Genomic DNA, 6388 nt, shown 5'->3' with positions numbered 1-6388 from the left:
AAGGATGGGTGCAGTGTACCATAAACTCAGCAATGTCCTGCTCTTTGATCTTTATCTGACCAGCTACTTAACAAGGAACTGGCTCAGCGAGGTCAGCCTCGGGCAAGGGAGTCAGTTCGGCCAGGTCACACAAAAGTCAGCTAAGGTGTACGTGTCCCAAGGACTCGTTCGGCCATAGTCATCGGCCTATGTGAGGGCAACCACACAAAATGGCTGCCGCACACAAAATGGAACCCGAGGGTTCAAACAAAATCCCTCAATACGTAGTGTTCTCATTGGTCGATTATTATGAAAACACTCGTACACACCACACTCGTGGTTTGCGGTCCGCTGATACCAAAATCGTCTATATCCGAGGACCTTCATTGAACGGGTTCAGAATCTCCGAACCACGGACCCTCGAACTACGGAACCACAGACCCTCCTTTTGCCCTTACATAGGCAATAAACCCAAACCCATGTCAGTCTGAATCCAGGTCTATATTCATCAGATCATCGATATGTTGCTGTAGCATCATCCTAGTACTTAGCACCTCTCTCTCGAAGTAGCACAGAGGCCACAAATAGCAGGAGCACACTGTACACAGAGACAGAACAGGAAAAGGATAGCTAAGATCATCCCAATGACCATCAGAACCTTCCATCCCCACGTGGATATCAATCCCCAAAACCATCCCATCAACGACTAATCTCCCTTGTCTATATGTACAGAGTCGGAGATCTTATGTAGTCTGGAAATGGCCTGGAAGACTGTCGGAGCGTTGTCTGGAATGAAAACACAGCAGCTCGATTGAATCAGTTTACACACTCCACCTTTGTCTGCAAGTATGACATCAAAAGCAACTCTATTCTGAAGTGTCATAAGTCGATCCGACTGGAGCTCAGCAGTCAAGTTACTAAGGGCACCGGCAGTTTTGACTATGGTGGACTCAACCACTCTCGTCAACTGGCGAATGTTCCTACTGTTAGCAAACCCTTAAAGAAATCTTCCAATTCTTGCCCTGCGATATCTTCCTTGCTGAAGACACCTCTAGCAACTCTCATCTTATGGTAATCTGCGGCAACTGAAAAAGTGGGAGGCAACAGGAAAGAAACAAAACATGGGCCCGAGAAGTCAGGGGGCAACCATGTATACGCTTTGTCGTAGCAGATGAAATAGGTACCCTTAGCTGCTAAGAACACTGGGGAAGTCTGAGACGCAAATACATAACTCTCAGTGCAAACACTCTTCCCTAACTGAGCTCTTGGATTCTTGCCATTACCTTGCAGACAATAGCTACCCTGATGGGGCACTATCCAAATCGGTGGAGAACTTTTCGCTCGCTGGTTAGCACTCAGACTAACTCCATATCCAGTAACGTTCCAACCAATGTATGGTTGTCTCTCATCTCTCGGAATAGTCTCATATGAACTAGTTCCTTTGACCATGTCGACTATACCCTTGGCCAGAGCACTATTCTTCGGATTATCTTTCGCTGAACGTTGAGGATAGACACTATGGGCATAAATGAACATCGTTCTATATGCCCAAATAGAACCATTAAGGCTGAAAGGCAAAACCAAGTACGGAATACCTTTATCGGTCGTATGGGGCATTAGGCCACAAATCCAACAATTTGTCGTGTTCATAACTAGCTGGTGTTGGTGCAAAAGTTGAATTAAGGAATTGTTAGCAAATTCCAATCTTCTAACTATTTCATGTTCGGGCAAAGGGTGAAAAGAATGAGAAGAAATAGTAGGAGGAGGTATAGGTTGCGTAGTGGGCATGAACGTCACTTTAAAAGAGAATGTCACATAACCAATTAAAAATATCAATAAGCTAAGCAACATGAATAAACATAATATTAAAAATAGTTTTCGAGTCATCAGTTGGCAAATTTTGCTCTTAAAGCTTATTCTCTCAACAGGTCTCTCCATCTCGAAAAACTCCATTCTCACTGATATGCTGCTCACGATGGTAGGGTGTTCTATGCTAAGGAATGCCTCTGTCAGCCCAGGGCAACTCCCTTAGGCCAACCAGAACCTTCGAGTAGTGTCTCCGGCTTGCACTCCAAAGACTTGTCAACCGTGACCCTACAGCTGGACCCTAATGGCGGTCCGAAAAACAAAAATCAAAGTAGTTCCTCGGAGGAGAGTTAACCTGCAAACAGAAAAATCATAAAAAGAAACTTTATTTCTTTATTTGTCTCGCAAATTATAACGGTCTTTGCCAGGCAATGTTTGTTCACAGAACAAAAGTTCAGGCTCTGTAGTGTTCAAGCGGTTCAATGGAGGCACAGCTTCTTTTTTTTTTTTTTTTTTTTTTTTTTAAACCTTTATTTACAAATGCACAGTACACAGCGTCTGCCTACAACCCCGCGGGGCCGGCCGCTATGACAAAAAACAGGCTGAGCGAGAAGTGCAATATGAGGCAGCACGTTGCTGGAGCAATCTCTAAAATCAACATTATCGGCAAGAGCGTAACATCAGACAAATAGGATAAGAAAGGTTTAATTTTATGTTTTTGTCGAAGTGAACACTAACAAACAAACACATGGTATCATAGTGGCATGGGTTGCTGGAGGTGGGGGGGGGGGGGATGAATATAGGAGAAACGACGAAGGCGAGGGGGGGGTGGCGCGCGCAAGAGAGGCATGTGGTGAGAATAGGAAAGGAACGTAAATCACGGAGAGGAGGGAAGAGGGACCTCGTAGTCAAGTGGGGGAGAACAGATATCTCCACGATAAACATTCCAGGGAGCCCAAACTCTGGACCACTTCCCCGGACGCCCCCGGGCCTCATATACCGTCTTCTCTCGGAACATGGACCAGTCCATGTTCTCCTTCCAGGCACTTAACACTGGCGGTCTAGGGGAGCCCCAAAGCTGCGCAATATCCCTCTTCGCGATCATATTGCCAAGGGTGACCCAAAGTGTCTGGGCAGCAGTGCAGTCAGACGGTTCCCATACATTCAAGAGACAACGACGCGCCTCAGGAATCAATGGGACCCCCGTGACACGGCTCATCACATCATGCACCCTGGACCAGTACGCTACAATCACCGGACATTCCCAGAGAACGTGGAGAAAGGTACCATCCATCCCACACCCACGCTTGCATCGACCATCCGAAACCAGACCCATTCGCACCAGACGCATTCCAGTAAGATACACGCGATGGAGGATTTTCAATTGGACAAAGCGAAGTCTTGCAGGAATAGCCACCTCCTTAGGGGAGGACACAGCAGACTGCCAGTCCTCGTCGTCCAATTCAAGTCCGTCGGCCGTCCAGGCAGCCCGGAGCTTCTCGAGCTGGTCAGTTCTATTATTAATGAGCTTCTTGTATATTAAGGAGATGGTACTGTCTGGGACGTGGCCATCTAAAACCCGATCCTCCAAAGGGAGGCACAGCTTCTTGAAGAAGATCATCACTTTCTTTCTCAGTGTTTGTTCCAATCAAACAGGCATCGCTGAATGGTAGAAAACGAGGCACTGTCTTAGTCTCAGAGTCTGGAAGTCCCTTCTGGACCCACCGGTCGTACGGCAAGGGCAAAGGAGCCCTTTTGCAGTGTACGCCGACAACAACACGAGGAAGGGTCCTGTCCAGCGGGGCTGCTCGTTCTTGGTCCGCTGAAAATTCTTAATCAGGACCCAGCTTCCAGGTTCGATGGCGTGACCTATATCTTCAGAAGGCTGTGGCAGAGTGTCATGAACCTGTTGATGCAAAACACGCAATTTAGCCGTCAATTCATACAAGTAATCGAGTAACACAGGATATTCAATCTCACTGAACTTTGTCGGTCTTGGCACACCCCAAATGTTCGCAGGGCAGCCAAACACGACCTCATACGGACTCAAACCCATTCGTGAATGCACAGTCATTCTAGTGGACAGAAGGGCTAGAGGCAAAGCATTTGGCCATTGTAAACCAGAGCTCGCTTGGATTTTGGCCAACTTTAATTTGAGATTGCCATTATAGCACTCGACTAAACCAGCTGATTGGGGGTGATTTGCAGCGTGGAACTTCTGCCTTATACCTAACCCGATTCAGAAAAGGGGGGTGGTGATGAACAGAGTGTCTGAATTAAGCAGACCACTCTTACCCAGTCCAAAGATCAGGGCTTGATCCATCACCGTTATTTATCTAACTGCACCGTCCCAGCTCAGAACCTGGCTATATGCAAATCAGTCTGTCCCTGGCCCAGTGCATCATGGGAACAGGCCAGACTAAACTACCAAGCCAATTCTTCACCAGAAAGGAGACAAGCTACCGGGGACCAGTTTCTGGCATTTCAGCCGTCTTCGGCCCGGCTTGCTTGAATCCTGATGGTGCAGTGAGAAAGGGACTCATGTCTGAGTATACCCTGCCACACCTATAGTGGCCAGAAATGATTCAGAAAAGGGGGTGGTGATGAACAGAGTGTCTGAATTAAGCAGACCACTCTTACCCAGTCCAAAGATCAGGGCTTGATCCATCACCGTTATTTATCTCACTGCACCATCCCAGCTCAGAACCTGGCTATATGCAAATCAGTCTGTCCCTGGCCCAGTGCATGATGGGAACAGGGCAGACTAAACTACCAAGCCAATTCTTCACCAGAAAGGAGACAAGCTACCGGGGACCGGTTTCTTGCAATTCAGCCGTCTTCGGCCCGGCTTGCTTGAATTCTGATGGTGCAGTGAGAAAGGGACTCATGTCTGAGTATACCCTGCCACACCTATAGTGGCCAAAAACGATTCAGAAAAGGGGGTGGTGATGAACAGAGTGTCTGAATTAAGCAGACCACTCTTACCCAGTCCAAAGATCAGGGCTTGATCCATCACCGTTATTTATCTCACTGCACCATCCCAGCTCAGAACCTGGCTATATGCAAATCAGTCTGTCCCTGGCCCAGTGCATCATGGGAACAGGGCAGACTAAACTACCAAGCCAATTCTTCACCAGAAAGGAGACAAGCTACCGGGGACCGGTTTCTGGCATTTCAGCCGTCTTCGGCCCGGCTTGCTTGAATCCTGAAGGTGCAGTGAGAAAGGGACTCATGTCTGAGTGTACCCTGCCACACCTATAGTGGCCAAAAACGATTCAGAAAAGGGGGTGGTGATGAACAGAGTGTCTGAATTAAGCAGACCACTCTTACCCAGTCCAAAGATCAGGGCTTGATCCATCACCGTTATTTATCTCACTGCACCATCCCAGCTCAGAACCTGGCTATATGCAAATCAGTCTGTCCCTGGCCCAGTGCATCATGGGAACAGAGCAGACTAAACTCCCAAGCCAATTCTTCACCAGAAAGGAGACAAGCTACCGGGGACCGGTTTCTGGCATTTCAGCCGTCTTCGGCCCGGCTTGCTTGAATCCTGATGGAGCAGTGAGAAAGGGACTCATGTCTGAGTATACCCTGTCACACCTATAGTGGCCAAAAACGATTCAGAAAAGGGGATGGTGATGAACAGAGTGTCTGAATTAAGCAGACCACTCTTACCCAGTCCAAAGATCAGGGCTTGATCCATCACCGTTATATTACCTAACCCATCACATACTCTCTTCATCACTTGACCCACAAATTCACTCCCATTGTCACTCCAGATCATTCTCGTCAAACCATACCTAGGGAAGAATTCCTTAATAAGGGCTTTCGCTGTGGACAAGGCAGTATTGTCCTTCAAAGGGTAAGCTTCCACCCATCTAGAAAAAGAGCAAACAACCACTAACACATACTTCAGGTTGTTGCACCTCTCCATGTGGATGAAATCTAGCTGCAAAGCTTCGAACGGATACGTTGGAGGAGCAAAATGACCAGCTGGAGTTGGAATTCCCTTACCAGGATTGTACATCAAACATACAATGCAGTTCTTTTCCAGATTCTCTGCACATTTAGGAATTCCAGCATTCTGCCAAACCGGGGCCAATAACTTGCAAATCCCTTTAACGCTGATATGTGCCATTCCATTAGCCATTGTAACAACTGGAAACACATACGCATCAGGTAACAACCATCTTTGATGCTCTGACAAATCAATCCAACAACCATTCGAATCCAATCTACCCCTACTCTCTCTCCATTCATTCAACTCTTTCTCTGTAGCTTCAGCTTGAATGGATTTCACACTCTCAATCGTATCTTCACACATACTTCTATCTGGAACCCATCTCGCCGGACCTGCAACATACATTCGACTCATCACATTTCTCGCAGTTTCTTTCACGACCTCATCTGCAAACGCATTTCCGCGACCAACATCATCTGTGACTTTCTTATGCGCACTGCATTTCACAATCGCTACTTGCAATGGCAAAGTAAGAGATTCAAGGAGTTCATTCACCAACTGACCATGCTGGATTTTCGTCCCATGCGAAGTCAGGAACCCACGCTCTCTCCACAAACGTCCAAAACTATGAGCCACACCAAA

The sequence above is a fragment of the Lissotriton vulgaris genome, chromosome 7 (genome assembly GCF_964263255.1).
Source record: "Lissotriton vulgaris chromosome 7, aLisVul1.2, whole genome shotgun sequence".
Classification (NCBI taxonomy): Eukaryota; Metazoa; Chordata; class Amphibia; order Caudata; family Salamandridae; genus Lissotriton; species Lissotriton vulgaris.
Note: the sequence above shows the minus strand (reverse complement) of the source record.